Here is a 13,245-nt window from a genome sequence, read left to right as displayed (position 1 = left end):
GACATACAGAAAGTACCATGTGAATATGGTTTTGTTTCGACATACAGAAAGTACCATGTGAATATGGTTTTGTTTCGACATACAGAAAGTACCATATGAATATGCATTTTAACCACAAGGCAATGGAGTTTGAAATCTCTTTTTAAATAATTTTTTAAAGCAGCCTAAATATTTGGAAATCAAAAAACCCATTTCTGAATAATTTATGATTCAAAGAAGTAATTATAATATAAATGAGAAAATACCAAGAACTGAACTATAAACATCTCAGGACCATTATTTCCCCCACATGTTGTTGTTGTTGTTATTTGCCATCGAGTCGGCCCCGACTCATAGTGACCCCTCCTTGGGTTTCCGAGGCAGTATCACTACAGAAGTAGGAATGCCCAACCTTTCTTCCGAGGAGTGGCTGGTGGGTTTGAACCGCCAGCCTTCTGGTTAGCAGTCAAGTGCCTTATATACACACATCCTTTTTGGGAGAAGTTGATATTCGTCATTTACCCTTCAGTGTGAATCTTAGGCAATGCGCTTTCTGCCTGGTTTAAAATATCCATTCAGAATACAGCAAGATGACAAGCACCTTAATACTGGAGCCAATCATGTGGGTCCAAAGTTTGGTTCTGCTCCATTCTAGCTGTGTGACCTTGGACAAGCGACTTATCCTGTTTGCATCTCATTTGGCTCATGAATAAAATGGGAAGAACAGTAAGTATATCAAAGATCATATGATAATTGAGTTGAAAAAAAAAAGTTGCTGTTGAGTCCATTCTAATTCCATTCTGGAATTTCACCTGCAGGCCCTTCTCAAGTAAGATCTAGAGGAGACAGATTTGGGGAATTCTAGGATGATCTCATTCTTCCTCCGCAATGTATCGATGTTGCATGAAAGATGATTCCCATTAGAGAATAAAGAATTATGTTTTATTCAAATGAAAACAAAGTCTGACGAAACCATCCTGGTAATATATGTGGTATCATTTTTGCAATATGTATCCTTTTGGCAAAGAGGAATAAATCTCCTGCTTGAAATACATCTCCATGGGAAAGAGTGTTGGGGTTGTTCCTTTTGCTTCCTCCAAGCCTGCGAGAAGAAGAGAAATCTGCAGGACTCAGAGTAGAGTTGATCTCTTCTTCTCTTTAACATGGACCATGAAAGGCTACTACTACTCACTGCCGTGGAGTCGGACCCGACTCACAGCAACCCCTCCTTGGGTTTCTGAGGCAGTATCACTACGGAAGTACATCGCCCAGCCTTCCTTCCAGGAGTGGCTGGTGGGTCCTTCCCATTTTATAGAACTTTCTCTCTCCTTGTCTCAGGTGGCCTGTTAGAGCGGACCCTTCCATCATCTGTGTTGCTTTCTTACTTACTGCTTCCTGTGAGAGGAAGGAGGAGGAACTCCTCACATTGTTTAGAGAGAGTCCGGGGCAAAGGGGCACGTTGTGTGTTTTTCCATCTGCCTTCTAGAAGCCTGCTAGTCTCTCTCTCTCTTTATCCTTCTCTCTCTCTTTCTCTTCTCTATTTCCGTGTGTGTGTGTGTGTGTGTGTGTGCGTGCTCCAATTTCAACTTACTTATCTTTAAACAGGTAAGTAAATCAGGTTGTCCCTACTCCATTTATTTGGCAGACTTCACTTTGGGGTGGAAATCCAGAAGGAACCTCTCCATCTTTTTTGATATACACAGACTCTGCACTTTGGTGGTTAAAAGAGCCTTGCTAGCCATTTATAAAGGGAGCTCTGGTAGCATAGTGCCTAAGGCACTTGACTGCTAACCAGAAGGCGGGCGGTTCAAGCCCACCAGCCACTTCTCGGAAGGAAGGTTGGGCAATCCTACTTCTGTAGTGATACTGCCTCGGAAACCCAAGGAGGGGTCGCTATGAGTCGGGGCCGACTCGAAGGCAAATAACAACAACAACAGCCATTTATAAAGGTTCCCATTGGGTTCAATTCTTTGTGAGGGCCAATTACTAACAACTAGGAAGGAAAAGAGATGAGTCTAAGGTCTCTACATCTCCAATACAAACACACATTCACCTTTAATTATGATAAGAAATATTGAGTGACTTTTATAAACTGAGTTTTGTAGTTTAATATTGTTTTTTAATAATCTTTTGACTTATAATTTTGACAAGATGAATCAATAAACAGCCTGACTATACTAATTTTTCCTGGGAAAGTTTCTTTGTGAACTCAAGATATTATTAGAGTTATCCTCAATTATTTCAGTAATTTTAGACCATTGTTTTGGTTATCTAGTGCTGCTCTGGCAGGAATGTACCACAAACGGACTGGCTTGAACAAACAGGAGTTTATTTTCTTACAATTCTGGAGGCTTTAAGTCTGAGTTCAGGCTTTAAGTTTGAGTGTCAGGCACTAGGAGCTGGGTGAAAGCCCCTCAACCTTGGGCTTCAGCTCTGCCTCCTGCTCCTGGCCCACTGAAGCTGGAGGCTTTTCTTCACTCAGCTGCTGGCTGCTGAGGCTGACACACCCAAGGTTGACAAGTAAAAAGGCACAATCCTAATGTTACCAAACAACATGGCAGGCCACTAATTCAAGTCCAGAAGAAATCCCAAGATCAGCAGGGCATGGCAGGCTGTTGAACAATGACTTGGCTACATGCAGGGTTCAAGCATGCCATTCCCAAAGCTGTTTCTTATTTACGGGAAGCACACTACATCTCTAAAGAAGCTACTCAGCTACTCCAGTAGATACCACCATAGAGTTAATTACCAATCCCACCACAGCAAATAACTACATCCAGCTGCCCAGCCACTCAACCAGGCCCAGCCAAACTAACACACAACCTTAACTACCACAACCATTTACTAACACAAGTGAAAGACAACTTTTCATGGATCAAGCAGGATTAGACACTGACATTTTTTAGTGAAACAACAAGAAAATGGCACGTGAAGAAAAAAAATTAAATTAAGTATCATGGATTGAATTGTGTCCCCCCTAAAATACATGTTAAATTGGCTGGTCCATGATTCTCATTGGTTTGGCAGATATTTAATGAGGTAATCATCCACCATGATGTGATTGGGTATGAACAGCCAATCAGTTGTAAGGATAGTAGAGTGGGATGCATCACCCTTACTCAGGTCATAGCCCTGATCTAATGCAAGAGGAGTCTTCCTGGGATGTGGCCTACGTCACCTTTCATCTCATAAAAGATAAAAAGAGAGAGAAGTGAGCAGATCAGAGGGACCTGACTACCACCAAGAAAGAAGAGGGGGGAGTGGAGTATGTCCTTTGGACCCACAGTTCCTGCACTGAGGACCTCCTAGACCCAGGGGGAAACTGATTCCAAGGCATGTGAGGATCTCCAAGGGACACTGGGCCCACAGAATTTGAAAGGAGGCAATGACCTTCCCCTAGAACCAATGGAGAGACAAAGCCTTCTTCTAGAACTGGCATCCTAAACTTGGACTTCTAGCATCCTAAACTGTGAGGGGAAAAAGGCTGTTCAGTAGAGCCATCCACTTGTGGTGTTCTGTTATAGCAGTACTAGATAACTAAGACACGAAACAACGGGTTCACACTCAGACTGCTGATGGGAAGGTGTGGTAGTAAGTTGTGTGTCAGCTTGGCTGGGCCTGGTTGAGTGGCTGGGCAGCTGGATTTAGTTATTCCCCATGATGAGGTTGGTAATCAAGTTCATGATGGAGTCTACTGGAGCAGCTGAGTGGCTGCCTTAGGGATGGGGTCTGCTCCCAGTATAGAAGGAGACAGCTTTGAGAAAGGTCTCAAGCTTTTTGGCATGCTTGGACCCTGCATGTAGTTGAGTCTTCATTCAGTAGCCTGCCATGTAGTCTGCCATTCTTGAGACTGTTCCTGGACTTGAACCAGTGGCCTGTCATGTTGTCTGCTGATCTTGGGACTGTACCATTTTATTTGTGGACATTGGGTTTGTCAGTCTCAGCAGCCAGCAGCTGCCTGAGTTAAAAGATGCCTCCAGCTCCAGTGGGCCAGGAATAAGAGGCAGAGCTGAAGCCCAAGGTTGAGGGGCCTTCACCTAGCCCCTACAGCTAGCACTTTGAACTCAGACTTCTAGCCTCCTAAACTGTAAGAGAATAAATCCCTGTTTGTTTAAAGCCACCCATTTGTGATATTTCTCTTAGAGTGGCACAAGAGGGCCAAAGCAGAATTTAACCAGGGCCAGCCAAGTTGACACACAACTTAAGTACCACAGAAGGTAAAGTGCCCAAATGAAGGCAGATAAATACATGCCATGGAGAGTCTTTTAATGAGACTTAGTTACGCCTGAAGTTCTCCTGCAAAATAACAGATGAAAAGGAAACTGTGCCATTGAATTGGGGCTTATGGAAGTCATCTAATGGAATTTTTTTTCTGTGTAATTGTAGAGAAAGCAATTTAATTGCCCTTATTGAACAGTTCAGAATAATTGAAGGATGTAAGAGGGCATACCCTCCATAAAGATAACCTTCTTACTGGAAGTGTTGCCTCACTTCCATTGCAACAACCACAGCTAGGAGGGGTTCCAGGCGCCTACTATAGCTTTGATTAATTACTTTCTTTGTATTCGATCTTATTAGGTACTCGTGCACTGAGGAATGCAGACTCATTTGATCAGAAAATACCTTCTGTTGAAGCAAAGGCTTAAAAATAGTATTGAAATATGTTGAATAAGCAGAAAAGAGAACAAATGGACATAATGAGGCTCTCAACAGCTGCCTTCACACCATGAGGCTGCCTAAATCCACGTCCTTCACCCCAACTCGTAGGGTAAGCATTTAGCCCAAATTAAAGTCTTTTTCAACTATGTAATGTGTACATGTGTCTATGAAAAGGAAATAAGAGATTTTTAAAAACTGGTACATATTTATTTTACATTTGCTGAGGGAATGGATGAATGAATGCGTGGCTTTGCTGACATTTATGGGTGACTCTCAATGATCTCTCTCAACAAAAGTTCTCAGGCTTGGAGATTCTAAATACTTAATTTCTCATCCAAGGTAGTCTGCTGCAGAGGTAGGTCATTCCTTCTGATATTTTGAGGAGCCACCTGAAGATTGTCCTGGAAGCTAAAATTTTGAAGAAAAGTCTTTAAACAATTGTGAGGTTTATGGTGTTCATAAAGTAATGTGTCTACTAGACACTGTTTTTTAAAGAGCTCCCATACACCTTTACATGGAAATCATCAGAAAGCTTTCAGCACAGTACCTTACACACAGCAGGTACTCAATAAATGCCGGCAGAATGAATGGATGCCCAAGATTTATCCTGTGCGTAAAATCCCTTTGGTAAAAAATTACAATATGCCTGTGGAGAATATGCAAGTCTTCACTCACAGATCCAGTCAGGAAAGCTGAGCAAGTTGAAAGAGACTTGCACATACCTTGAATATTATAAACCAAACAGAAATCCAAAGTCTTGACTTACATGACAAAGGAACAAGTGGATCTGAGTTAGCTTACCAGTAGTTTTTAATTATTATTTTTATGTTTTTGAGTGTGTTTTATAGTAAATAATATAATACCTTAATTAGAGTTTTCAGTAGAGCTTTATTGTGTTTTTTCTACTAGCTGTTTTTGTGAGCAGGTGGACAGGTAGAGCACTAAGCTTGTCTGGCCTGATGAATTGTGGCCTTCATTATTACTTTCCTCATGTCAAAGGGTAGAAATGTGAAGCATTGAATACCACTGGGTTTTTCTCTCTTCCTGAGACTCTTCTATAAATATCTGAGAGTATTTGCTGTGCAGATAATATCTCCAGCCTGTCCTTGATTTTATGAAATCTACAGGGAAAAAAAAAATTGGTTTAATCAAAGATTCATTGAACTTTGTTGACACCCTGGAAATCACTAGAATCATGAGTCAGGAATTCAAATGATATCGAAGAGAATGCATAATCTGAACAATTTCATCCTTTAAGGGATATGAACCAAATTTTCAAAATTTGAGAGAGAGAATAATGGAATGGATAACACTTTACCCTACATTATGCCAGTGAACACTGATGCCATAGCAATACACACACACACACACACACACACACACACAAATTCACTGATATCAAGTGACCCCTGCAGGATTTCCAAGGCTGTAAATCTTTATGGAAACCAAATGTCTTATCTTTTTTCCACAAAGAGGATGCTGAGTTTGAACTACTGACCTTTTGGTTAGCAGCCAAATGGCTTAACCATTACACTATCCACCCACTGCCATAGAGTCAGATCTGACTCATATTGACCCCTCCTTGGATTTCCAAGGTGGTATCACTACAGAAGTAGATTGCCCAATCTTTCTTCTGAGGAGTGACTGGTGGGTTTGAACCACCAGCCTTCTGGTTAGCAGTCAAACGCCTTAGGCACTATGCCACCAGAGCTACTAACTACTAAGGCTCCTTAAATATCAATGTAGGAGCTTTGTAAATTAATTGCCTTACTTATTCAGAAGATATGAGTCTTCACTTCCAGGTTGTCATTATTCCTCCATTATCTTGTGTCACACACTTGAATTGAATTAAATCTGTTGAACTTACAGGAATATGGCAGGCAAGTAACTGTTTCATGTGCTGCTGAAACTGAAGGAAGAAAATCATAAAGCCCAAAGTATAGTTTAGTTTTGAGCACTAAAAAATCTTTTCTATCCCTTATAAGAGGAGTTCTAGTGGCATAGTGGCTAAAGCATTAGACTGCTAACCAAAATGTTGGCGGTTCCAAACTACCAGCTGCTCTGTAGGAGAAAGATGAGGCAGGCTGCTTCCATAAATTTTCACAGCCTTGGAAACCCTTTGTAGCAGTACTGCTATTGGTGTTAAGTGATGTTGAATTGCTTCCAACTCATAGCAACTCTGTATACCACAAAAGGAAACACTGCCCAGTCCTGTGCTATCCTCATAATTCTTGCTATGCTTGAGCCCGTCATTGCAGCCACTGTGTCAATCCTTCTCGTTGAAGGTCTTCTCCTTTTTCTCTGACCCTCTACTCTACCAAGCATGATATCTTTCTCCAGAGACTCATCCCTTCTGACAGCATGACCAAGGACGTGAGAGAAAGTCTGGTCACTCTTGATTCTAAGAAGCATTCCAGCTGTACTTTTTCCAAGACAGATTTGTTCATTCTTCTTACAGTCCATTGTATGTTCAGTATTCTTCACCAATATCACAATTTAAATGCATCAATTCTTCTGCAGTCTTCGTTATTCATTGTCCTGCTTTCACATGCATATGAGGCTACTGAAAATATCATGGCTTGTGTCAGATGCATCTTAGTCTTCAAACTGACATCTCTGCTCTTTAACACTTTACAGAGGTCATTTGCAATAGATTTTCCCAGGGCAATACATAGTCTGATTTCTTGACTGCTGCTTCCGTGGGCGTTGATTGCAGATCCAAATAAAATGAAATCCCTTTTCTCCATTTATATGTTGCTTATTGGTCCATTTGTGAGAATTTTTGTTTTCTTTATGTATCTTCATCTGTAAGTGCTTCAAGTCATCTTCACTTTCAGCAAGCAAGGTTGTGTCATCTGCATCTTGCAGGTTGTTAATGAGTTTTCCTCCAATCATGATATCATGTTCTTCCTAATATAATCCAGTTCTACTTTGTCCTAAAGGGTCACTCACACTCACTGCTGTTGAGTCAGAGCCAACTCATGGCAACCCCTCCTTGAATTTCTGAGGCAGTATCACTACAGAAGTAGATTGCCCAATACGCCTGTGGAGAATATGCAAGTCTTCACTCACAGATCCTTCCAAGCCTAGTGGATTTGAACCACCAGCCTTCTGGTTAGTAGTCAGATGCCTTAGGCACTATGCCACCAGAGCTCCCAAAGGGTTGCTATGAGTAGGAATCAACTTGAGGGCAATGGGTTTTATCCCTTTAAAACTCAAGAAGAAAAACTTCTTCAAACTTTGTGAGATAGAAGTTAAAAATGCTTTAAATCCATGTTTCATTGAATTGATATACCCTTCAAAAAGAATGCTTTGTGAGACCTGAGAATGTGGATTCTCATCACATAAATAACAAAGCCATTAACTTCTTGCTGTCAAGTTGATTCTGATTCATGTTGACATTACAGGACACAAGAGAACTGCTCCATAAGGTTTGCAAGGCTGAAAAGTCTTACCAGGACAGATTGCCACATCTTTCTCCCATGGAGCAATTGGTAGGTTTGAAGCACTGACCTTTCAGTTAGCAGCAAAGCACTTAAGTACTGTGCCACCAGAGCTCCTTATATAAATAATAATTCATAATAAACTGTAATTGCACACTCTCATTTTTTATAAACCACTTTCATATCTGTTAACTCTGTTTACGCCTACAATAAATCTGTGGGATAGCCAGGGTATTTTTCTTACTTCACAGATAAGGAGGATTAGGCAGGAAGGTTAAATGAGTGGCCAGAGTCCTAGAAGTGTTCTGCTTTCTACTAAGTCCAAATAAAATCAGATTTCCCTCTAGTTGACAGTCTGGAGAAGAGTGAACTATATTCTTTTTTTTTTTTTTTTTCCCTGCCAGTGTCATTTTAATTCAATTTGTAGTTAAGTTAAAATCATTTTGCACTGGAGAATTGAGTTTCTGTGAGAGGAAAAGAGCTTGTTTCTCTTGGTCAGAGATGGGATAGCAAAAAGAATGAAAAGGTAGATTTTACCACCTCCTTGGGAAGGAGTTCCAAAAAGGGAGCTGGATGGCCCCTCTGGATCCGATCACGAGTCCAGAGGCCGCTGGCTGCATCACCAGAGGAACTCAGTGTGTCCTGGAGTGGTCTCATTGAATCTTTACTCATTCCTACGGGAGATGTCATACTCTCTGAAGTACACATTTCCCAACAGCATTCTTTGTCTCACACCATCAGCAGTAAGCAGCAAATGTTTCTGATGTTCTAGTATGGGGGGGGGGATCAAACTCACCCCCATTGAGTCAATTCCAACACATAGCGACTTTTTAAGTCAGAGTAGAACTGACCAAGGCTGTAAATCGTTATGAAGCAGACTGCCTCATCTTTCTCCCATGAGCGGCTGGTGGGTTCCAATCCCTGATCTTTTGGTTAGCAATCAACCTCTCCAACAAGAGGGTGTATCTATTATTATATTTAAAGTACTCAATTTGGGAAAGCCTGACCTTTAGAGATGGGATTAGAGTAAAATTAAAATATTAGAGAACAAATTGATATACATCAATTTCGTGAGTGCTGCTTACAATAAAATATTAGACTTAAATTTCTGAGGGCAGGGAAGGCTGGCAGTTCAAACCCATCAGCCACTCCTAGGAAGGAAGATGGGGCAATCTACTTCCTTAGTGATACTGCCTCAGAAACCCAAGGAGGGGTCGCTATGAGCGGGTCTGAGTTGACGACATATAACAACAACAACAACAAACATCTAGAAGAGTGCCTCACAGGTAGTAAATGCTCACTAATTATCTCCGAATAAACAAATAAATGGATGAATTGTTATCTCCAGAAGGAGAATAAGGGGAATGGAATGAGGGAGAGTTTCAGGTGAATTTATAATGCTTTATTTCTTTATAGTTATAAGGTATATAGGAGCTCTGGTAGCATAGTGCCTAAGGCACTTGACTGCTAACCAGAAGGTTGGCAGTTCAAACCCACCAGCCACTCCTCAGAAGGAAGGTTGGGCAATCTACTTCAGTAGTTATATTGCCTCAGAAACCCAAGGAGGGGTCACTATGACTCGGGACCAACTCAATGGTACATAACAACAACAACAACATAAGGTATATATAAAAAATAATGTCATCAAGTTGGGTGATTTTTAAAATTTTTGGAATATTACATGATTTAAAATTAATATAGTAAGATGTTTCTGAAAATGCTTTTTTTTATATATTGAATATAAAAGAATTAACATGCCTCACCTACTACTATCACATAAACATCTTTAGAGGGCTCATTCTTTATTCTGTAGGAGAAAATTTGCAGTGAACAAATCAAAGAACTAGTCTGAATTTTAAATGTAGACTAAAACTTGAGCTAACAGATGAGTTACTCCTTTACTTATGAAAACAAGTAATAATCTTCTTTATTGAAAAATTGCATTATCACCTTGTTTAATGAATTTTAAAAATGAATTCCTAGAAGCAATAATTAATTAAAAGAGAGAGATTAGATATACTTCAAAGCTGAGCTAATTTAAATTGCCTTTCATGTAATTACGTTTTCTTTTAATTTTATTTATATATGGCGGAAACCACAGGAAAAAATGTACTATAGGACAAACATTATAGTAAAGGGTAGATAGAAATGCAAAGCATGGTTTTACCCTCCTTGAATTCATAGTCCAGCAGGAAAGTTAGAGAATGAAATCATTAATTGTGGTACAGTATGATAAGCGTTATCATAGAATTATGCAGAGGAGTTTGTAAGTACATAGAAAAGGATTCTAACAATCTAGGAGTTCAAAGAAAAGTTTCTGGAAAAGATTACATAGGAGCTGGACCTTGAAGAATGAGTGTTTTCCAAGGAGAAATGTTCTGGGGTAGAGAAGAGAAGGTATGGACAAATTTTTCCGGGCAAAAAGGACAGTATTTGTAAAGTCTTAGCAGAATATAAAACCATAGCATATTTGGAGAGCTACAAGCAGGTCAGTCAGCTGTAGCCTAAAGACTCATTCTGGAGAGGAGACAGAGAAAGGTTGGAAATGTATACAGATATAAGATCATGAAGCACCCTACAATGCCAAGATGATGCTTCTAGACTCTATCTCCCGGGTCATGAGGAATTATTTAAAAAAAAAAAAAAAAAAAAACTATTAAGCTATGAAGTAGCATACACAAATGATGTATAATATAAGAGGGGGTTTGTAACCAGGCCAAACTGAAGGCAAGGACAATAGTTAAGGAGGAGAGAGGACAAGAACTATCTTAGGGTTCTCTTGAGAAATGGAACCAGTAAGGTAGATGATAGACAGGCAGACAGACAGAGGAGAGATAGATAAATGATAGACAAATGCAGAGGTAGATAGATTTATTTTATGGAATTGGTTTACATTATTGTTGGGGCTGGCAAGTCAAATGTCTGTTGGTCAGGCTCAAACAAACAACAACAACAAAAAAAAAATCAAACTCACTACCATTGAGTCAATTCGGACTCATAGCTAATCCCATTGGGTTTCTAAGATTGTACATCTTTATGGAAGTAGATCACCCCATCTTCCTTTCATGGAGCAGCTGGTGAGTTTGAACCACTGAAGTTCTAGTTAGCAGCCAAATGCTTATCCACTACACCACCAGAGCTCAAGGTACAGCAGGCTAGAAGTTCCAGAAGTCCTGACTTTTCTTTTCTTGGGCATTTATTGAGGTGAAAGTTTACAGAGAAAATTATTTTTCCAATAAACAATTTATACACAATTTGTTTCATGACATTATTTGCACTCCCCTCCATATGACAGCACTCTTCTCCCATGCCTGAGTTCCCTGTTTCCACTCTCTCATCCTTCTTGCCCCTCCCTGCCTTCTGAACTTCATTTTTGGACAAATGTTACCCCTGTGGATTTGTATGGTTGATTGTTCTCAGAAGCATGTTTCTCTCTGGTGTTGCTGTTCACTTTACAGACCTGTTTATTGTTTGTCTGAAAGGTGATTCCCAAGGATGGGTTCAGTTCCAGGTTTAAAGGATGTCTAAGGACCATAGTCTCAGGAGTTCCAACAGTGTCTATCAAACCAGTCAGTCTGGTCTTTTTTATGATTTTGAATTTTGTTCTGTATTTTTCTTCCACTCTGTCCAAGACCTTCTACTGTGATCCCAATCAGAGCCGTCAGCAATGGTACCATTTAATTCTTCTAGTCTCAGACTGATGGAGGCTGTGGTTCATTGGTCCCTTGGACTACTCATTTCCTTGATTCTTTCATTTTCTTCATTCTTCTTTGCTCTGGATTGGAAAAGATCAATAGTTGTGCCTTAGATGGTCTCTCACAAGCTTCTAAGATACCAGTCATTATTCACCAGAGTAGGATGCAGAACATTATCTTCATAGACTGCGATAGTTGGGATTGTGTGTCAACTTGGTTGGACCTCAATTCTGAGTGGTTTAAACAGTTGTGATGTGGTTATTCCCAAGATGATTGGATGTATATGTTTTGAGCAGCCAATCCATTGGAAGGGAGTTTCCCTAGGGATGTGACCTTCTTCCTACATATATATGGACATCCTGGGAAAATGAGACATTCTTCTGTGGATCTGGATCCTTTTGTGCTGCCTACAACTGTCCATGAGTGAACAATCTGCCATTCAGCCTGGAGATCTTGGATTTGTCATCTGTCAGAGTCAACAGCTGGTATACTGTTACCTGCCAACCTTGAGCTTGTCAGCCCCTGCAGCTGCATGAGTTGGGAAAACTTCCAGTTTCCCATTTGATCCAGGAACTTGGGACTTACAAGCTTCTACAAAGTGTGTAAGCTATTTTCCTAAGATAAATTGCTATCTCTCTATATATAGAAGCTTTAGTGGTTTTTCTTCTCTAGAGAACCCAATCTAACACATTGACTATGTCATACCAGTTGAACTAGTTTTACTGGGATGACTGCCTAAGCCCTGAAACCCAGTATCTCAGTCCCTCAAGCTGTTTGATTATAGCTAAGAAGTTTTCATACTTTTACCTCCTGTACAGTGTACTATATATGTGGATATATTTGCATCACATACAAATGTATGTATAGAAATATCCTCTGCCGCACCTGTATATGCTTGTGGATATACTCCCATACACCATCCCACACCTGTTCAGCTTCCATAACCTATGTATCCATTTGTAAATAACTGTATTACTGTTATTGCAGGATTGTGTATTTAATAGTATTTACCGTTGTTGCCTTTTACTCTTGCATATTTCCCACTGTCTTCCTTTGCTTGGCCATGTTGTGCTAACCTTCTGCTTATTGTGTGTTTTGTCTTTTACCCAAGTTAATATATGTCTGCTATCTAGTTAGTGGGGAGTCAGCTGCAGGGTCCCAGGTAAGGGTGGTACGAGAAGTTTCCAACAGGAAGACAAACTTGTCTGTCGGTTTGTTCTACTGTGGTGACATGTTCATGTGACATTTGAGGCTGAGCCACCGGTGTTTCAAACCCAGCGGGATGCACATGATGCACAGGTATCAGCCCAGCCTACAGACTGAGACAGTCTAGGAAGAAAAAGAGGCCGTCCACTTCTCAAAAAATTGGCCAGGGAAAACCTTATGAACAGCAAAGAAACACTATTTGGTACATTACCACGCAACTTTATGAATAGTCCAGTTAGGTTAGAAGGCTCTCAAAATAGGAC

This window comes from Orycteropus afer, unplaced genomic scaffold, assembly GCF_000298275.1.
Source record: "Orycteropus afer afer isolate SDZICR_OR568_19922 unplaced genomic scaffold, OryAfe1.0 scaffold00002, whole genome shotgun sequence".
NCBI lineage: Eukaryota > Metazoa > Chordata > Mammalia > Tubulidentata > Orycteropodidae > Orycteropus > Orycteropus afer.
This window is presented reverse-complemented; position numbering follows the sequence as displayed.